This window comes from Diceros bicornis, chromosome 4 (genome assembly GCF_020826845.1).
Source record: "Diceros bicornis minor isolate mBicDic1 chromosome 4, mDicBic1.mat.cur, whole genome shotgun sequence".
NCBI lineage: Eukaryota > Metazoa > Chordata > Mammalia > Perissodactyla > Rhinocerotidae > Diceros > Diceros bicornis.
The window spans coordinates 65,481,351-65,503,290 of NC_080743.1; the positions used below are offsets into that span (position 1 = coordinate 65,481,351).

General features: G+C 43.8%; 2 long non-coding RNA genes across 2 annotated transcripts; one reads left to right on the forward strand and one right to left on the reverse strand.

Moving 5' to 3' along the window:
- Nucleotides 1-3,948: 3,948 nt before the first annotated feature.
- Nucleotides 3,949-5,754, reverse strand: LOC131403530 (uncharacterized). The gene is made up of 3 exons (XR_009219398.1): nucleotides 5,657-5,754; nucleotides 4,171-4,293; nucleotides 3,949-4,001 (listed from the first exon to the last, which is right to left on the reverse strand). It is a non-coding gene; the product is annotated as an uncharacterized LOC131403530 (long non-coding RNA).
- A 12,527-nt stretch (nucleotides 5,755-18,281) lies between these two features.
- On the forward strand, nucleotides 18,282-21,340 carry LOC131403537 (uncharacterized). The gene is made up of 3 exons (XR_009219399.1): nucleotides 18,282-18,295; nucleotides 20,313-20,415; nucleotides 21,216-21,340. It is a non-coding gene; the product is annotated as an uncharacterized LOC131403537 (long non-coding RNA).
- Nucleotides 21,341-21,940: the final 600 nt, after the last annotated feature.

The following is a 21,940-nucleotide window of genomic DNA, read 5'->3' on the forward strand; positions in this document are numbered from 1 at the left end:
ATGGAATTTAGACTGTTGAACAAGACAACTGCCCTGTCTTTCTTCAAATAGTCAATGTCACCACCAATAAGATGACAAACAGAAGAGACATTTGGAGTTCTAAACGACTAAAAAGATTTTAGTCCTTTTGAACCAGAAACATCTCCTCACCTTTTGTTGTTTTAGTTGGTGGTGACACTCCCTCGTTTGTAGAGATCAGGCGAGTTGTCTGGCTCAGTGGTCTACACTACGTAGTTGTCTGACCATTTCCTCACGAGGAAATTCAGGCTGACCCTCTTGCCAAGAACACTGCATAGTTAATGCTGTGTGCTTCCTAGTGCAGCCCACCTGGAGACCAAGAATGTGAAGTTCATGCATCACTATTTTTGTCATAGTAGCATTGGTCACTTTGTTACTGAGTGGCCTATAAGATCTGTACCTTGTAAAGACACATTTTTTTCTTTCTATAACGAGCAAGTAAGTTGGTGAGTGGTACTTTGAGAGTGTATGAATATCCTCTTTTTTAACGATCTTTCTCTAAAAATTTACCATCCATTAATGACCCCTCCTGTGTGTCAATTATCATATTCATATTTGTACATTGGGAATTTTCTAATTCAATCATTCCTATATACTTGTATTTGCTGGCAGTGTGCCATGAAAAAGAACATTCCCACCCCCTTCCACACTATTAATATTTTTGTTTTGACTATAACTATGGAGTCGTGAATTTTTTAAATTCAGTGTTATAAATCATTACCATCATGAATGATTGGGTGAATACAAATATAAATTAATATAAATATTCTTCTTTTTCCTCTTCATATTTATATCCTAAATTCTCCCACACCTTTTGGGCTATAGTAACCATGCACAGTAGATTGTATTTACTATAGTTCTTTCTCCATTGTTTTCTAGAGAACACGTGATTTCTCTATTCACTGTAACATTTATAAAGAATGTAAACGATCTTAATTTAGTTGTACTGAGAACGTGGTTCCCATGGTACAAGCAACTCACGAACAAATCATCACTCTGAAAATTAGCTTTTCCCTACTGAGCAAGCTCAGGCTAGGACTCCAGAGATTTTTAATAAGCTTGATACACAATTGCTCAATATATGGTATATGGTATTAAGGGTATTCAAATAAATCACCACAATATGACTTTAGGCCAGTCACTTATTAGGTTTCAATGACCTCAGTTTAAGAAGCCTTTGGACAACACTTTCTTCTGCCACAGAATGTACTTTTGAGCTCTGTTACATAGCAATATCATCCTGCAGTTTGTATGGGGTGTGATGGAGGTGGGACCTCAACTTTGAAAAGTAATCTGCCCAGTCCTTAATTCTCTTAGTCATGAATGCCTAGTGGAACACTTGGAGGTCACGACCGTTGTCACCCTTGTGAAACCACCAGCCTAGCCAATCCCAGCAGTTATAGAGACACACGAATCAGGAGAATTTCCCACATTTCAGGCTCACTAACCGTGGGTAGGATGTAGGTTAGGAGATGGCTCTCTCTCGGGCCACACCTCTCTTCCCGACCCCAGCTGCTGTGCCACTAAACACTATTGTACACACGTGGCATATATCCTTTCCACCCTGGCCAGGGCCTGTATTTTCCCACGTACGTCAGAGAAACACCAACACAGGTCACTGGTATGTGCCCACCCAGGCAGATCCAGCAACACTGTTCCATAGAAACTGCCCCTGCAGCCACTCCTGTTGAATATATTGCTTGTCCAAAGGCAGATATAATTACATCATCAGATTTATTACATGTATTCAGGGAGATATATGTGAAATTTTTAAATGGCTCTGACACATAGAAAAGAGATCCTGTGGAATTGTAATGAAATTCCTAAGTTACATATACAGAGTTTAATTTTTATAGAAAGTAAAAATCCAAACAAAGCACACATATCAACAGAGGATGAGGCAGGGAGGTAGAGATGCCAAAATTCACTTCAAGTTATGTGAAACCCAATACATTGCCGTGGGGGGAAACTGAGTCAACATTATAGCGGGTTACGTTAAGAACAATACTAATAGGCAGCTGGGATAGATATCCTTTGGCTAAATTAACTAGCCACAAGCTAAGTAGAGTATATTCTCAGATGGACTCCACGGTCTCAAGGGTATGAAAGATTGGTAGAGACTAAAAGAAGAATGTGTAAAATCTTACATTTTTCTTTGAGGAAAAGCATCAAGGACAATTCAAATGGAAACAGATCAATGAATGACCTCAACAGATTCCTCAATAAAAGAAAGTTGCTGAAAATTATAGCTGCCTTGATGTTTTTCTCTGCACATGCAACACCGAACAAGGAGAAATTCTCAGATTGGAGAAAGTGTTTGGAAGGATCAGCACAGGTAAGCCAAAAACTGAAATGAAAGGGGCTGAGAAGGATGGTCTCCTTCACTGGAGACCTTCACAGAGGAGCTAAGCAGCCTTGGAGCTCTGACATCGGGAGCCTTGTTCTTTGTGGTCTGCAACTCTGAGGTGATGTGGGGTCTGATGAAGCTTCCTGACTTACGAGGTGTACCTCAGCAGAAGAGAAGCATCACAGCCTCCTCACCTCCAGCATAATTAAAAATATCTTTGTTTCCACTAGATTTATTGTTCGTCTATTTCTCCTCTCACCTACTTTGGGACCCTCCACTTCCTCCTCATGGCTGTATCTCTCCTTGTCTCCCACCCACAGTCGTCTGCAGGGCCCACATGACTGAGGAAGCAGTTATCCAGATGTCATACAGTTGGGCTGACTCTTCACTTAGGAGCTGCCTTTGTGGGGCCATGTTCGGATGGGGCCTCTTTAGCGACCTGACCTCTTTCAACTGTTATTTCACTTCAGCTCATCCACATGGATTTGGAGAAAACTGGGTCATTGATAAGATGCCTAATGCATCTCTTCCTCTCTCTTCCCATAGAAGAGGCAGTAACTGTGCTCTTCAAGAAAGTATTCTCCCCTGAGTGCTGAGACCATCCAGCAGCAAGAGGACAAGAGATAAACCAGAGCTGGACGGAAAGAGCTAAAGGCTCAGGTGGAGGAATCTACTCTGGTCCCTCCAGGTAGGACCCCTTCCCTGGAGGAGGGAAGCTTCTTACTAAAGGCCACCAGAGACAAAGGACTTGCACTACAACTGCTGAGTCCTTCTCCCTGGTTTGGTTTGCTGTATAGGTCGTTACTTTCAGATAAAATTCACTACAAATACACACAGTTAAAGTACATAATTCATATTACAACTTTTGTGGGCCCTAGGCACTTTTGCCTTCATGGGCCCCCTCATCCATGAAATATTAAAAAGTGTAGTCTACCACTGTGTTGGTATAAAGAAAATGTATTACTATTATTATACGTGAAAACATTCTCTTTGACCTAAAAGAAAATGACTTTTCTTTTGATTTTAAAATAAATTAATACACATTTTCCTGTGCCTACTGTGTGGATCCCTAGGGCAGCCCGTGTGCCATCATGAGATGGAGGAGGAAGGGGAGCGGGTTGGAGAGGCAGGATATGGGAGGAATGAGAGGGACAGAGGAGGGGGAGGAGCAGGAGGAGAAGGAGGGGGAGGAGGGAGAGCTGAATACCAAGGAGATTCTATTCCCTGGCCCCAGAATGGCAGCCCCTCTCTCTCTGGGACACTCCCTTACCAGAATCTGCACACACACACCCCGCCCTCATCTCTCATCCTCCAGCCTCCCTTCTTCCCACATGAATAGCCACTCATTCCTCCTCTCATGCCCTGATTCTAGGGATTCTTTCCTTTTCCACTGGGTCTCCCCAAGCTTGGGCCCAAGTCCTTCACCTGGAGCAGGACTGTCCCCTCCCAACCCCCACCTCCGCAGGCCCTTATTTGCCAACCCTTGTCTTGGGGTTCTGGAGAGTCTGAAGCATAAAAATCTCCCAAGAGAGAAGGAAGTGCAGGCCAGGTCTCCTCACAGAGTCATGGGGTCCCCCTGCTACATGGAATCCAGCCGTCCCAGGTCATTCTAGTTGGATTTGTGAAGATGTCAAACCTGAACGGAGCAGGGAGGATGGACACAGAAAACACACTGATTAGTACTTTAACATGTAGGCTTATATCTATATATCCAGTATATCACATTCATTCAGTTTTGTTTTATTCTGTTCATATGACTCAGATAATCTGCATGCATTGCTTTATAGATTTTTTTTTTTTTTTACCTCAGAAAGGCTTGGATAGGCATAACACAGGACCCCAGAATTCCACTCTTTGTTGTGTAATCCACTGTGCCCAGGACACTGCACCAGAAGGACCATAGCCTCATTGTGTGAAAGATCCACAACCTGGAAACAACCAAAATGTCCATCATCAATAGAATGGATAACTAAATTGTGGTCTATTTCATTAGCAACCACAATGGAGGAATCACTGATGACTATTAAATCCATAATTTTTAGGGAAAAAAGCGAGGCATAAGAGAATACATACTATACGATTACAGGTTAAAATCCAGACCTGTGAATTGGGCCTAATAAACAAAATTATAAAATATGTAAACAAGGAATGAAGCATCATGAAAATAAGACTGTGGTTACTGCCAAGGGCAGGGAGGGAGAGGTGATGAGGAAGGGGCATGTGGGAAGCTTCTGGAAGCCTCACATGTTCTAGGTATTGATCTAGGTGCTGGTTATGTTCATTTATAGCCATTCATTAAGCTGTACATTTATGTTTTAGGCAGCCTTCTGCATATTGTGTTACACAATGAAAGAAACAAATATCTTTCTGTCAATGCACATCATACCAGGAAGCACAAACTGTGCTAGGTGAGTAATGGGGTTATCTTACTCTGCACAGCACTATGAGGTGTGGGGTACTATTACATCCATATGACCCACGAGGAAAGTGTGTGTGATAACTATGGCAGAGAAGAGGACTTCCCAGTTACCCCCGGTATTATGTGGGCCCATGGGGCAGAGCTCCTCAAGGGTAGCGTGGCCAGAGCATTCCAAATATCTCAGAGCCCTTAGACAGGAAATGCCCCACGCAGAGGTGAGGGGACCGTGGCCTCCAACTGAAGTCAACAACCTGGGAGAGAACATACAGCCAGAGAAGAGGCAGAACCTACAGAAGATCACTTGAGGTTCCCAGCATCCACTTTGTTACGTGTCCCCAAAAGCTCACCCCCCAACTAAACACGTGGGAATACACACACGCACACACACTCACAGAGCAACAACAAAAGAAAAAACAATAGCTGGCAGCAACAGCAACAAAGCAGCAACAGTAAAGACACTAGACCTGCCAAGGGTGTGTCTGCTCCAGGGTCTGTGGCCGCCTCTATGAAATACGCAGGAGAGAGCCCCACTGCCCGCAGCGCCGAGTCAGCGGAAGAGCGAGAGTGGTCAGTTTGGAAGGAAGGCAGGCAAGACGGGAAGAACCAAAAACGCTAATAGCAAGGAGAACTAGAAGCTCGGGATTAAAAGAGCTCTCACTAAATCCCAAATAGAATAAAACCCACACACCATAACTCACTACCACACATCATACAGGCAATTCGGCAGAGTTAGGAAAACGGCAGAGATAAGAAAATACCAGGTACAGCCGGACCACCGCACCCTGAGGAAGCACGCCCATGCTGAGGACATCTCGGGTATCACACTTGGAAAACTGCTTCCTGCCGCCCTGCCGGACCCTTGTATTCCTTACCGTGTGCATTCACGGTCTCAAGCACCTCCCCCACACCAGCCCCGGAGCTCCAACACACAGAAGTTGTTGCAGATTCAGCAACAGTCCCGGACTCCGTCCCCCCGGGTCAGGAAGCCATCTAGAGCGTGAGTAACGTGCGCCTAAACGGCGGACCGCGGAACTGCCTCATCTACAGAAGACACGCCCCCTACCCGGCATCATTGGCTCTTGCCTGCCTTCCGCCCCACGCCCCGCCCCCTGCCGCATCTCGCCTCCCAATCCATCGCCCCTGCCAATGGCGGGTCAGCAGACAAGCCGGGAAGTGATGTCCTCACCCGCCAGGTTTAGGCTGACTGTCGACTCCTAGGCCTCGTCCCTGTGGATGCTGCTTCATCCAGAGACAGGTTTAGAAAAAGAGCTCTTGAAAATGAAAAGCATCCTAGTAGGAATAAGGACAACAAGAAAAAAGATTTGCAGGATCATGCTAAGGACGTATTCTAGAAATCAGAGCAAAATCTTGAAGGGAAGAAAGGGAGAAGAAAGATAAACCCAAAGGCGTGTCTGCCAAGGCCAGATATGAAAACAGGATTTTTTGGGAAAAAAGAGCTGTAATGGGGCCCGTCCAGTGGCGTAGTGGTGAAGTTCGTGAGCTCTGCCTTGGGGCCCAGGTTCTCGTGTTCGGATCCCCGGCTTGGACGTATGCGCACGGCTTGTCAAGCCATGCTGCGGCGGCGTCCCATATACGAAATGAGGAAGATGGGCACAGATGTTAGCTCAGGGCTAATCTTCCTCAGCAAAAAGAGGAAGATGGGCAAGGGATTTTAGCTCAGGGCCAATCTTCCTCACCGAAAAAAAAAAAAAGAGAGAGAGCTGTTATAACAATCCCCCACTCACCAGGGAGAAGGAGTTGGAAGCAGTATCCCACAGTTTAGTGAGAATAGGAAGGGAGGGAAGGGCCATGCGCCGTTGTAGGAGGAGACCCCACAGAGCCTGCCAAGTCCTCCATGCCTTTGGCCAAGGTCCATGGACACAAAAGCCAGGTAACAGTCTTTGCAACAAGATCCAGAGAGAAGCATTCCAAAGCACCATGTGTTTAAGTTGGGGGGGATAATGACATCTATATTGTGACTAATCTCTTAGGGAAATGTAGCATTTTATTTATTAAATTGACTATTTTTATTGAAGTAACGTCAGTTTATAACATTGTGTAAGTTTCAGGTGTACATCATTATATTTTGACTTCTGCGTAGACTACATCGCGTTCACCACCAAAAGTCTAGTTGCCGTCACCATACACCTGTGGCCCTTTACCCCTTTTTGCCCTCCCCCCACCCCCTTCCCCTCTAGTAACTAACAATCTGTTCCCTGTGTCTATGTGTTTGTTAGTTTGTTTATCTTCCACATGTGAGTGAAATCATTTCCTTTTGAGTATGGTCACATGAGAGTCCTGTACCTTTATCGCCAACAGGAGATTCCAGTTCTTATGTCACATTACGGTAGGTGTAGATATCGCCACAGGATTCTTGGGCTCTTTCTCTGGAGCTGGTGGTGTTCCACAAGGCAGAGGAGCCCCGGCTGCAGCAGCTTGGGGCTAGAAAGACCCGGCATAGAGGCCCGGTGCCTGCCTTTCCTTGAGTAATAGGTGAGCTCATTCATCTGTTCACTGAAGGGTTGGTGGTTCAAGCTCAGCTACAGATACCGGAGTTGACTGATTCCAGGTTCTTTGAAGCTATGTTTGGGCTGCACATTCTCTCTTAACTAGCTTCTCTCTTACCCTTATCTTCAATCTCTCTACTTTAAATCAGACGTGGAAAAATCCTGCCTGAACTCGGAAGGTTCATGTTAGTTACTAAAGGGGTTTGGTAGAATTTTTAAGGGTTAAAACAAGTTTTGGAGTTCCAGAGCCTACGTTTCTTACAGACAGTGTGTACAGCCTTTCTTCCCGAGGCTGGGTTTTTACAGCTGCTCATCCCTGGAAACCTGGTGTCGATTCCCTTAAGCCAAATCATCAGGAACACACCTCTTGTTAAACAAGTTGGGTTTTTTATTCCTTGGAGCCAGAAAGAACACATCCCGTGGTCTGAGTAAGAGGGTGTTAGAAAGAACCTATTGTAGGATTGGGGCTTTGGTTGCGTGATTTGGGGGAGGATGGGAGGAAGCAGGGTTTGTTCGATATTGAATACTGTAGTCAGCGTGGACAATTCTATGATTGGAGTGAAGAAGTAACAGTCATTTCCTTATGAATACAGGAGGGTGTTTGGGATTTCATAGGTTGCACAGTGACCTTGTTTTTGTCTGTGCCTGGATGAAATTACGAGCTAGCCTTGTTTTGTCCAATTTTGTCAAGGTTTCAGGGTAATCGTGTCTGAGGCTGATGTTCTGTATCTGAGATGATTTCCAACAGGAAAACAAAATAAAATGGTCAGGCTGTGAGTGTCAGATCAGTGCAGGGCATCAGAGGCTGGTATTTTTCTGTCTCACTGGAAATCCCTAAAATAGAGGACAAGAAAAGAGAGCACTCTAGTCTCACAAGCTGTAGGGGCAAACCTGACTGGGTGACAGTGTTACTTTGACTAAGTTTCTTCAATTTTCTGTGGCTCAGTTTCTCACTTTAAATGGGTCAAATAGGAGTTCTTCCTACATGGTTTGACCTAGGTTTACATGAGATGTGCTGGTAAATCATTGAGCCCAGTGCCTGGCACATAGTGAGTGCTCGGTGCATATTAGCTCCTACCATCCATCACCATCAGCATTTTTGTTATCTGCCTTGTTCTTTGAAACAACTGCAGACCCTGTCAGGGTGTGGATGGACCATTCTAAATAAAGGTTCTCCAACTGACAGACGTGAAATTGGTTCCAGTCTTTATTGTTAGACACAATGCTGCAGTGGACATTTGTATATCTACATCTATATCTGTATATCTCCATCATAGCTTGTGTAAGCATGTCTCTAGTGTCTATCCTTGGAAAGAGAATTGCTCGGTTTAGAAATATATTTGCATATATCTAATTTTTGGTAAATCCTGCCCTATTGCCTTGCAAAGAAGTTTTACCAATTCATATTCTCAATCATTTATGAGAATATTCTTTTCTCTACCCTCTTGCCAACACTGGATAGCATCTGTACCTACCATTTATTTTTGCCAACAATTAACCCTTTATGGAGAGATTTACTCAATGAGTTTACATTCATTGGCCTAACTTAACTGACATCCTGGAAAAGCTGAAATCAATAGGATTTTTCTCTGTTCTCTTCTATTTTATGAATGCTCTGTTCTCTCAGATGATCTGGGCCCAGAGCAGTGCAAACACATCACTCGTGCTTGTTGGATGCTCCTGCCTGTTGGGTTCACACACTGTTCTGGATGTTGAGGGTGAGGGGCTGGTTCACAGAAGAGGTTTGAGGTTGAGTTTACCTGACTGCCCTTGACAGAGCCCAGGCTGCAGTGAACTGGGAACCCACTCACCCTGAGAAGTGAGGTTTCCATGATTGGGCTTGAACAGAGACTTTTGGAACACAGAGACTTTTAAATTTTCATTAGAATAGGCCTTGAAAAAATAGATCTTTTCTTTATTTCTAGCCCAAATAAGTGGAGAGATTGCATTCAAAAGACTTTGTTTGGGGAACTTGCTATAGTGGCTGTTTCGTTGCTCTCCTTGAATTGGTTCACCTGTGCTGGTAACTGGCACTTGTTATAAAACCTTGTCTGGTGAGCTCAGGAGAACAAGGAGCTAAAAATAATCTGCCATAGGAAACAGAGACAGTCGATGGATTTGCAGATAATGTTACGTGGAGCTAAGTATTGTACCCTCTTTCTTCTCTTAGAGGTTTGGTTGGTAGCATGAAAGAGACATTCCTCCAGTGCCCAAAATGCCGTTCATAGTGCCCTTCACATTACAAAGGCTTGGAAACAGTCACCTGAAGGTGAGCTCACCATTCTTGCTGTGCAGAGGATTTTGACAAGCACCACGTTGACTCTGAAGTAGGTGTTCTTTAGCTCTGCAGCTGGTGCCCAGGGATTGGAGCCCTATCTACTGCCTGTTATCGCATTTAGTCATCCAACGCTCTAGTGGTCAAGGCTGCTTCTCTGTTTTACGTTTGACATTCTTCTCTCTTTTGCATGAGATAAACATGCTCAAAGCAGGTAATGAAATCATCCACTAAAGCATACTTGGTCCATGGTGGAGTTGGTATTTGAATCTTTGACTGCTTTTCCTAAGTCTGTGCTTTTATCCAGCATAAACCTAGGATAGGATTTGATTAGAAATGTGATTGGGAGTGGAAGACATCAGTACAAGTTAGCTATTCTTGCTAACTGTTATTTATGTACTTGACAAGTATTTACTGACTCTTTTATCTGGCAGTGTCTTGTGGAGGCACTGGGGACACGGGGTGAATGGGCAGACGGAGTGCCCGTTCTCAGGAAGATGAGCTTCTGGCACAAGAGCCAGACATTTTACAGATAATCACATAAATATATTTTAATTATGGCTATGATAAATTTTATTGACTACTTGTGTGTTCCTTGGTCCCATTGTGTCAGCCAGGTTTGAAAACTGACTGAGTATAAATAATAGGACTACAGAACTGTGGTAAAAGATTTGTCCCCAGAAAGATCCTTGAGATATTTGAGTTGGAACAGTGGAAATCCTGATGTTTGATCCATTGTCCCCTGAAATTCAGATGTGGGTTCCTGGAGGGAGTGGTAAGTACTTTGGACAGGGAAGATTGTGGCCAAGGCTTGAGTGGGGGCTCTGCTGCCATCAAGTGGTGAGAGAGCGTGGGAAAATCTCCTAGTCTCTCTGGGCCTCAGTTTCCCCATCAGTAAGATAACATTGTTGTTCAAATTCTCCAAAGTCCCTTCCTGCTCACTTTTCTCTGAGTGTATGTGGGACTGAGATGCGTGCTAAACGTGCCCTGGGAACTGCAAGTGAGACCGGGCCTTAGTCTCTTCTCTGTGTGTCTCCTGTAGGAGCCTGAGCTGAGCCCACACCCTGAAAACACAGAAATGAGGGAGCAGATGGAAGAAAGAAAATCAGCAGGTTGGGAGTATGATAATAACCCAAAGAAGGTGAAGGTACTGGTGGAGCAGGTGGATGCCAAAGGAGGTGAGAATAAGGACAAGTTGAGTTCAGGAAATCAAGGGAAACTGAGGAATGAGTACAGCATCATCCACTCCTCAAGGAGCAGCCTGAGCTGAGCGGTGAGGACTGGGAGAGTAACTTACTCCACAGAGAACCTGTGCTCCTGCCAAGGAGATCCAAGGATGGATCAGGGTTGGTTTCTACTGCTGGGAAACACCAATTCAAAGAGGAGGATGGGACCCCAGAGGCTCTTCCCCAGACCCCCTAGCCTCAACCTCAGAGCTGCTGTTACCGTGGATGCCCTTCAAGCGTGGGCTTAGAGGGATAGATGGTATTTGGAGAAGGGTTGGAGAGGTCCATTCTTACCTTAAACAGTTGTGCCCTCAAGTCAGGAGGGGCCAGGGTAAGGGGACCCTTGCATCTGAAGCAGTGATAGTAATATTCTTCTGCATTTATGGTTGAGAAAGGCTTTAGACACAATATGTCTTAAATATGTGTTCAATGCCTAATTTTCCTTATGCTATGTCAAGAACTTGGAGTTTGCATTTCAATAACATTTCCCTAAGGAAATCAAAGCAGTGAGAGGAAGAATATGAAGAGATAGTTTCAACAAAATGTGATAGGTTTCCTAAACCGAGGAGTTGTGGCAGCCCAGATGATGAGAGAGTAGGCCGAGGACATCTCTTCCTAATGACAGGGTGAACCATTGTGAGGAATCCCTGAGGACCATCCCTTCCTCATCAGAGCTGACCACAGGTGAGTGTCCTAGGACATGGGGAGGGGAGGGCAGACCCCAGTCTAAGGAAGGGGATTTGCTACATCCTGGGAGAAAGCAGAGCATCCCTGACAGGACATTTGGGACAGGAATGTAGTTGAGATGACTGGAGATTTGCAGCCACTTTTATTCAATCGGTTGAACAAATGTCGCTGAGAGCCTCCTCAAGTGCTTGACTGGCTGCTAGGATCATGAAAACAGAGATGAATAAAATATTATCCCAACTTTCAGAGGGCTCTCAGTCTAGTAACCAGGAAGTTATGAGAAGTGTAGTTGTGGTGGGTTCATTGGAGGAACTGGCCAGTGCTGGCCAGGGATGACCTCAGTGGTTGTCCTGGACCCCCTTCTGCTTTTCCCAACAGCTGGATGACCTGTCTGGGTCCATGACCCCGAACCTCAGCCAGACTGCAGCCTCTCAGAGTACAGCCAACACCTGGGCTCCATGCTGGCTGCAAGCCCTCAACACTGCCAAGGTCTCCAGAGGAAACTGCTGATATCAGTCGCTACTGACTGTGTCCCGGCCAGCTGGAGAAATCAAGAGGCAAGTTTAATAAGTCTTTTTCTTATTATTTCTTATTTTTCTTTTTTTTGTTGAGGTAACATTGGTTTGTAGCATTATATAGATTTCAGGTATACATCATTAGAATTCAACTTCTGTATACACCACATCATGTTCACCACCGAAAGTCTAGTTTCCATTCATCACTATACAAACGGGTGGATTTAAAAATCATTATGCTCCATGAAGGAATGCAGACACGAAAGAACACGTGTATAGTTCCATGCATACAAAGTTGTTAAAGATGCAAACACATTTGTAATGACAGTGGTTGCCTGGGGCTGAGGGTTGAGGGAGTGATGGACTGCAAAGAGCCCAAAGAATGCTGTGAGATCATGGAAATGCCCTGTGTCTTGACTGTAGCAGTAGTTTCATTAGTGTCTACATCTGTCAAAGTGCATTTAATTGTATACTTTAAAGTGGCGCAGTCTGTTGTGCCAAAATTATACCTCAATGGCATTCATATAATAATTTATTGCATTTCTCCATCCTAGACTGAGTGTTTAGAAAATGAAATCCAATAAAACACAATAGAGATTAACATTCACAATCATTAAATGCTTAAGAACACATATAATGAAGACTCCTCAAAACTATCACTGAGAGAAATTAAAGACGACTACATAAATAGAAAAATATATATCAAATTCATAGATTAGAAGATTCAATGTTGTTAGAATGACAAATCAACATTGTTCTGATTAACGTTGTATCAGGCATTTTGGGGGGAAATTTGCAAGCTAATTCTCAAATGTTTATGGAAATCAAAGTACCTGGAATAGCCAAGACGACCTTGAAGAAGAATGAAGTTGGAGAACACACTCTACTGGATTTCAAAACTCACTGGAAAGCTACGGTAATTAAGACACTATAGTATTGGTGGAAGTAGACACAGCACAAATATATCATGTGAAAGAGTAGAGAGTAAGAAATTGACCCCCACAGTTATGCAATTATTTGGCTTTTTAAAATAAAGTCACCAATACACTTCAGTGGGGGTAATGAAAGACTTTTTTGCTAAAAGATGTGAGAATGAATGACTATTTATTTAGAACTAAATTAATATTCACAACCACCTTCCACCACACATTGAGTTAATTGGAAACGTGAAAGTTAAAATTATAAAGCTTTTGAAAGTAAAATGGAAATATTCTCACAAACAAGGCAAAGGCAGAGAAGTCTTAGACGTAACACCAAGGCACTCACCATGGATGAAAATTGGAAGGCCAAACGGAACTTGTTTCTAATGCCCACTCCTCTCCTCACTAGATTGTGGCCTTGGAGTATGTTTTCATCTTTCTGAGCTTTTTTTCTCATAAAGAAAAGGATAAAACCTGACTAATAATATAGTTCTTAGGGTTAAATATAATCACTTGAACAATAATGGACACTAAGAAAATATTTCACTTGGAGTCCTCCTTTACCCACTTTAAATTTGGAGACATAAAAAAATTGGCAGAGAACAGATAAGATATTCTAAAATAAATATTTTCCCACTGCTTCTAGAAAGAAGTCATGTATATAGTAAAAGGAATGAGAGAGGAACAAGAGCCTCTTGAACAGCCATCCCCAAACCCTGAAGCAGGGCTAGTTTCCATGTAAGACCAGAGATGGAAATCTTGACCAGACCCAGCCCCCGCAGTCTTCCCTGTCTGGAATGAAATGAGGAAGTCCACTAGCTTTAGAACAACCCGGACTCCCAGGTGTTCCTCAGGAAGACACTCAATCAGTTGTTCAACTCCAAAGATATTGAACAATTTTTGACACCAGGAGAGGTCAAGGAGAAGCTGAACCAGCTGACCAGGACTCTCACCTGAGTCAAAGCCGGGATAGTCATACATACCATTTCCCAGATCTCTCTAACAGCACGTGGATGCTCCAATGAAGTGGGTGGCAGACCTGTGAGTATCAGTCAGGAGACATCTCTATCAATTTACAGGAATCAAAATTCAAAAATATGCCTGTACCCTAACCGAGAAAAGTTCTTGTTCAAAGCAATGTGGTGAAGAAGACATAGGTGTAAATCTTTGTAATCTTTGATTACATACTGATTTCTTAGATATGACAGGTAAAGCAAAAACAACCGATGAATAAATAGATAAATTGGACCTCATCCAAATCTTCTGTGCTTCAAAGGATGCTAACACAAAAAATGAAAAGACAACCCTGAGAATCAAAGAAAACAGTTGCAACACAGATATCTGACATATCTAGTATCCAGAAAATAGAAATAACTCTTACAACTCAACCATAAAAAGACAAATAATCCAGTTAATCAATGGAAAAAGGATTTGTATGGACATTTCTCCATAGAAGACATACAAATGTCCAATAAGCACATGAAAAGATTTATTAACATGATTAGTCATTAAGAAAATAGAAATCAAACCCACAATGAGATGCCACTTCACACCCACTAGTATGGCTGTAATAAAAAGATGGGCGATAACAAGTGTGGAGGAGGATGTGGAGAAATTGGAATCCTCATGCATTGCTAGTGGGAATGTAAAAAGGAGCAAATGCTTTGGCAAACTGTAGGTCAGTTCCTCCAAGTTACATATAGTGTTGACGTAGATATAGCAATTCCACTCCTAGGTATATCTCAAGAGAATTGAAGACACATGGTCACTAACAAACTTGTATGTGAATATTCATAGCAGTAAAAGTAGAAACTACCCAAATGTCCATCAACTGATAAATGCACAAAATGTAGTCTAGTCATAAAATGAAATCTTGTTCAAGGATAGAAAGAATAAAGTACTGATACACACCAAAATATATGTTAACTTTGGGAAGTTTTTGGTAGAAATGAGGTATAGGCAGGAAGCACCTACTTGGAAAGACCTGACGCAGAGTGAATTGGAAAATGTGGGAGGGGGCTTTGGGGTGGAGGGGACTCTACCTGACAGCCGGCTCCAGCGCTTACAACAAGGGGACCTGGGGCCAGTTACAAACCCTGTCTGTGCCTTGGTTTCTTCATCAGCAAACCAGGGAAAGGGAATGCTTTCCTCACAAGTCGATAGTGACGATTAGAAGTAATAACATATATGAAATAATCGTTCCCCAAACTGTGAGGAATGTTGATGATATCAGTAGGTCCTCAATCTGACTGCACATCTGAGTAACTTTAACACATAGATTCCAGCGCCCCGCTCAGCCCACTGAATCAGAATCACCACAAATGAAGACTCTGACCTTGTATTTGTACTAACTCTCCCAGGTGATTTTTTTTTTTAAGAATTTAAATAGGTTTAATTCTCCAAACCCAATAGAATTACTTGCAAGGTTGTTGAAGAGTTTTGTACATTTGACCATGGAGTGATCTATGAAAGTCAAATGTTTCAATCCAGAACTCTGAGACACAGGAGTTCTAATAAAATAGTGAGCAAAACTGTAAAATGTTGATATAAAAGGCTCAAAACATAAGAAGCATTGGTTGGCTAGAGTTTTGGCTGAGAGGAAAGTTGGCTTTTTCTAGGAACGACATGAATTCCTTCCACATCAGGCATCAGCAGCCACAGCATTGAAGGCACTGACAACAGAGCTGGCACTTGAGATGGCAGACGTCTTCGTCATAGAGTCCTTGGTGATTTCATGGCATAGTTGCCCCTTTGGTTGTCTGCAGCTAGCAGATTGACCAAAGTGGTAGGTGCACCTTGGTGACCAGGAGGAGGAGTTCCTGGAATGCAGATGCAACCCCCCTTTGGGAATTCCCACAGCTATTTCAAAGGAATTTGAACTAATTGAACAAATTGAACAAATTCAATTTGAATTTGAACAATTTCTTAAGAAATTGGTGGGAGCAGAACCATGAACATTCTATTTTGTAGTGTTGTTATAAGTCTTCAGTCAAATCCATTCTCCTTGGTTTTTCAGAGATATTATTGCCCCTTGTTGTGAGCCTATGATGCTGATAGAGTTAATGTTCCAGGCAGTTTTTACATTTTAAAAAGACATACTTATGGGCTGTTTTGATCCAATGGGATGAATTCCTTTTTTTTTTTTTTTTTTTTGGGAGGAGGATTTGCCCTGAGCTAACATCTACTGCCAATTTTCCTCTTTTTTTTCCTAATTTGTTTTTTTTTTTGCTTGAGGAAGATTCACCCTGAGCTAACATCCGTGCCAATCTTCCTCTGTTTTGTATCTGGGTCGCCACCACAGCATGGCCGCTGCCAAGTGGTGCAGGTCTGCACCCAGGAACAGAACCGAGGCTGCCGAAGTGGAGAATGCTGAACTTAACCACTAGGCCACAGGGCCAGCCCAGTGGGATGAATTCTTAATGGTAGAAATTTAGATGCTGCAAGGGTATGCCTTAGCAGACCATTTCCCTGTTCCTCTCATATTTCTCATAACTGGTGTTCCATTTCTGCTTGCCGTTTATTTTCTGTTTTCATTTTTTGTAAGTTAATATTTATTGAGGTAATATTGGTTTATAACATTATGTAAGTTTTAGGTGTACATCATTATGTTTCGACTTCTGTATAGACTACATCGTGTTCACCACCAAAAGTCTAGTTGTCATCTGTCACCGAACATATGCGCCCCTTTACGCCTTTGCCCTCTCCCTTCCCCCATACCCCTCTGGGAAACACCAATTTGTTCTCTGGGTCTGTGTCGGTTTGTTGTTTTTATTATCTTCCACATATGAGTGAAATCATATGGCATTTGACTTTCTCCATCTGACTTATTTCACTTAGCATAATAAATCTCAAGTTCCATCCATGTTGTTGCAAATGGCAAGATTTCATCTTTTTTGATGGCTGAGTAGTACACCATGGTGTGTGTGTGTGTGTGTGTGTGTGTGTGTGTATATATATATGTGTGTACATATATGTATCTCACATCTTCTTTATCCATTCATCCATTAATGGTCACTTAGGTTGTTTCCAAGTCTTGGCTATTGTGAATAATGCTTCCATGAACATAGGGGTGCATAAATCTTTTGGAATTAGTGATTTTGTGTTCTTTGGATAAATACACAGAAATAGAATAGCTGGATTATAGGGTAGTTCTATTTTTAATTTTTTTGAGGAATCTCCATGCTGTTTTCTATGGTGGCTGCAGCAATTACATTCCCACCAGCAATATATGAGGGTTCACTTTCTCTACAACCTCTCCAACACATATTTCTTGGCTTTTTAGTGATAGGCATTTGAAGACGCATGAGGTGATATCTCATTACGGTTTTGATTTGCATTTCCCTCATAATTAGTGATGTTGAACATCTTTTCATGTGCCTTTTGGCCATGTGAACATCTTCTTTGAAAAACTGTCTATTCAGATCCTTGCCCATTTTTTAATCCGGTTGTTTCCATTTGTTTGTTTTGTTGTGGAGTTGTATGAATTCTTTATATATTTTGGATTTTAACCCCTTATCGGATATGTGATTTGCAAATATCTTCTCCCAATTGGTAACTGTCTTTTCGTCTTGTGGATGGTTTCCCTTTCCGTGCTTAACTTCCCAACACATTTTATTTGTTGGGAAACTATTTTGTCTTCATGTTTTTAGATGCACACAAGATTGAACAGGGAGAGTTATGCTTAGATATTTTTTGGAAAGACACAGGTGGGTAGATCAGCACAAGCGTAGACAGCTATTGAGAGTGGCTGCTGAGGGGTGGTCCCCATCGGTGGTGAACTTCAGAAGAGACCAGGCAGCCTTGTTTGTCAGCGTGGCCTAGGCAACTGGAAGGCAGGGGCTCCTAGGATTCCATGACACCCCGCACCTTCCAATTCTGCTATGGCAACTCCAGACCGTTAACTGGCGCACTGGGTACTCTCTCCATCACTCCTGTCTGAGTCTGAGCTCCAGGCAGTGCCTGTGGCTCTGAGCTCTGGCATCTTGACCCTTGTTTGGACAGTTACGGACTCTCAAGTGTTGTGGGGTGTCGATCAAGTTGTTCCCAACGGTAGGGTAGGAATTCCTGGATCAGGCCTGATGAAACCTGTTTGATGTCACTTGTTTTTTTGTATTGGTTTTTGTTTGATTTCACTTGTTTTTAACCTTATGTGTTTGGATTTCTCTAGCAGTCCCTGGCTCTACCTCTTCTGCCACACGTCACCATGGCAGTATGTCTTAGCTCTGTGTCTGATCCGAGGGCAGAAATGACGGTCCATGAAATCAACCAAGAATTGCATTCCCAGCTGGCAAAAAGCGAGCAGGACTTCCAAGACCTCATGGAGAAATTCCTTGTATCCCAAGCTACGACCTACTCTCTGGCCAAGGAGCTGCAGAAATATAGTAAGTCCTACAGGGCCATGGTCACCAAAGGGATGAATGATCACTGTCTTCCCTCTAAAATTCTGAACACTCTCCAGACTTTATCTTCTATTCCCTTTGTCCAAATAAACTTCATTCTGACCACAATCCAGGAAAAGTAGAAGGGGGTATTTTACCCTCAGTTTGCTGGGGATGGAGACACTGAGGCACAAAGAGTTTAGTAACATTTTCAGGTTTGCAGTGTGGTGTAGGGTGGAATTAGAATAAAGTTCCAGATATGGATTGCTGGTGCAGCCACACAACTGCCTGCTTCTCTCGGGAAAGGGCTAGACTGTTTCTCTCAGCATCCTTTCTGTCCTGTATCAGATCCTGCATCACTGTTGGCCTAAATGTCTGGAACTAATGAACCCATCAGTTCAGACTTCTCTGAGGTCCCGGTGGCAAAGCACTGTGCTACTTACACTGCAGAAACTGGTGATAGTGCACACTGGGGAACACAGGTGATAGGACCTGCTTTAAAGGAGCTTAAAGATGAGGCTGCTCCTCCCTGAAACTGTGGTATCTGTGAGTGACACCATCAAGACAGGGAACAGCCTGGTGAGAGGGAAGCCCTGCTTCCAGGGCACTGGCTGTTCTTCCTGAGTCCAAGGAAACCATTGGACACCTGTGGTGAGGTTGAGGCTGTTTCTGTGGAAATCAGAATTTGCATACCACCCCCTCTGTCTCTCTCAGCTGGTGAACCCTCAGGGATGCTGGATAGCCAGCAGGTCCCGGTGACCTGGAGAATCTAGGCTGCGAGACATGTGCCCAAAGTGAGAATGAGGGTAGGTGGAGGAGACCTCTAGCCCCAGGAAAATCTCAAGCCAGTGTGTGAGGCAGGCCCTTCCCTCCCCCAGTCAGTCTCAAAATTGGAAGCTCGATTGCCTGTTCAGTAAGACTGGGCTGTGGTGATGAAAGGCATCGTGAGAACCTGGGCACCTGCACAGTGGAGTGTTTAGAAGGAGTCTGGACAACTCTGAGCCTGAATTTGTGTCATATCCTACAATTGCTTTTCAATGAGCCATTGTGGAGGTGGTGATTAAAAATCACTGATACAGAGAAAAACTGAAGCCTGCCATTTAAAAATGTGAAGAGAAGAGCTTTCAGGAAAGGACAAACTAAGTTTTATTTACATCTTTCCTTATAATCATAGCATAGCCGTAGGAAACAAATTTTGAAGATGATGAAGAAGAAAGATCTCATTTAAGCCTGGGTGTCAAGGTAACATGGTGCAGTGGTGAAGAGCACGGACTCAGGGCCGGTCTTCCCGGGCTCCAATCCAAGCTGTGTATCTTTCTGAGCCTCAGATTCATCCTCGGTTAATACGGTGCTATCATAGTACCTACTTCTTTGACTGGTTGCAATGAATCACGTGAGTGATTTCTGTAACGCTCCTAAAACAGTTGCTGTCACAGAGTAAACAGTACTTATTAGTTCTTCCTTCTGCTACTTTCAGTTTAACACAAACTTGATTAGTATCTGTGCATATTTCCTTCAGGAATTTATGGTCTAATGTATTATATTTTTCAGAATTGCACCCACGTAAATTTTTTTATCTTTGAGGTACTTGTGCTTGAAATTCTGAGCTCAAGGGAACCAACAGTCAGTATAGTCCCCGGGGCTTTCCCAAGCATACAGGAAATCGCTACTCTGTGCGCCTGCTCAGTGTTTCCCTTAAGAGCCTGCAAGGCTTGGTAAAGTGGCCCAGGACTCAGGGTCAGTCTCAGGGGATGTGAATACTGACCTTGCCAAATACCAGTTAATCTGTCTAGTTACTTTCTGTGCCTTGGAGCTTCTCTTTCCTCAGCTCTAAAATGGGGAGTAACCAAATGCCGCGTAGTAGTTGGGAGGCTGAGGAATAAGATGTGGAAATCCCAGCGTAGAGCCTGGTGCTGGGGTTATGTCTGTCCCGGGATGGACCCTGCGTCCTCCCTTGAAGGCGGTGACCACAGCAGCATGGCCAGCTTTCCACTGAGCAGGCCTCTCTGTCTTTTCTCAGAGTGTGGAGAGTACCAAGACCTCGTTGAATCTGTGCTGGGGGAGAAGCTGCATCTTGAGGAGGGGAAGCTGGCAGAGCAGTGGGCGCTAGCTGAGAAGCTCAGGTAAGGGGAGTGTGTGTGGGGAGGCTGGGGGGAAGGGGTAGGAATCTCTGAAGTGGGGCAAGGAGCAACTTTGAGCCAGTAGAAGGCAGAAATGTACATGGCAGGCACATGTGCAGAAATATTTATAAAACAATTAGAGAAAAATAATTGGAAAATTATGGACCCCAATTATTCAGAGGCTCATTCACTCTTTTTTCAAAAACATAAATTATTGAACTGAAACTCACATGACGTAAATTTGAACAAATTGGAGTGAACAATTCAGTGGCGTTTAGTCCATTCAGTGTTGTGCCATCGTCACCTCATTTACCTTTAACATACTCACCTCCTGATGCACTACAGTTTGTCATTTTTTCTTTCAAAAGAATGCTGTCTCCTGGACCCCGTCTTTCTCGTGTTCTTTCCAGCGAACACCAGCTGTCCTGTCCACATTTCTGTGTCTGGCTTGGTGTCCACTCACTGCATAATGCACTGTGTGTATTTCCACATAGAAACGGGCACGGCTGAAGTGAAGAACTGAAGAGACGTGTTTTTACAGCAGGTTTAGGAAGACGGCTGGCTTTGTTGATGAAGGAAACAATGACTAGGATCTCCAGGAATCTACAGGAGAACTCTCTGATCCAGAGGAAGCTTATATTTTACCTTCTTCTTTCTCTTTGCCACAGACAAGTCACCACACATGTGCCAGAATTCTCTGAGGACTCCTTGGAGGAAATTCCCACAGAAATCTTCTTGAAAACCTTTAGAATCTATCACTCATCCCTTTTGACTCTGAAATGTTCTCTTCTGTCCCACCTTAGGGAATACAATATCCGAATTCGAGATCAGGAGCAACAACTGACCCATTTACGGCACCAGGTACAGGAAGGGAGAGAAGTGTCGGTCCTACTCCATCAGCACCTCAGTGACCTCCTCACACATGACGACCCTGATGACGACCAGGGGCCAGGCTTCGGAGAGCAACTGGCTGAGGGATGCGGGTTGGCCAAGCGCCTTGCCGGTGTGCTCAGCTCAGGTAAGGTGGCCACAGGCCCTGAGTGCACTGAACTGCTCGCCAAGGTGCCTGGCTCACAAGAGACTCCACAGCTCCCCTTGTAATGTTTTGACAAGCCGTCCTGGTTTCCACACCACACTTGGGGCCATGATAGGGTCAGGACTGGCTGGGTGGGAGCAGAGAGGAGATATTTACAGGGTGGAGGTCATGCTGCTCCAAGTGTCTGTTCCCTTCCTGATAGAGCGTGAGCTTTAGAGCAAGAGGCAGTGTTAGAGCACAGAAAAGAGGACATGACAGACAGCTTGTTAGAGTGAAAAGAGACCTGGCCAAAGCATGGGCTTTCCCAGGCTCGAGCCTGAGTGTTGACTTTACTAACAGTGGGCGGGAGATTGGTTGTTACTTCTTCCATATCGATCTCCTTACCTGTACAATGGATCCAATAATCCGTTTGTGGTAGCTGTAGTCATCAAGCCTATGCCTTGGCATTCGCCATGCACAAAATGTCCCGCGTTTCTGCCTAGCCTGAAATAT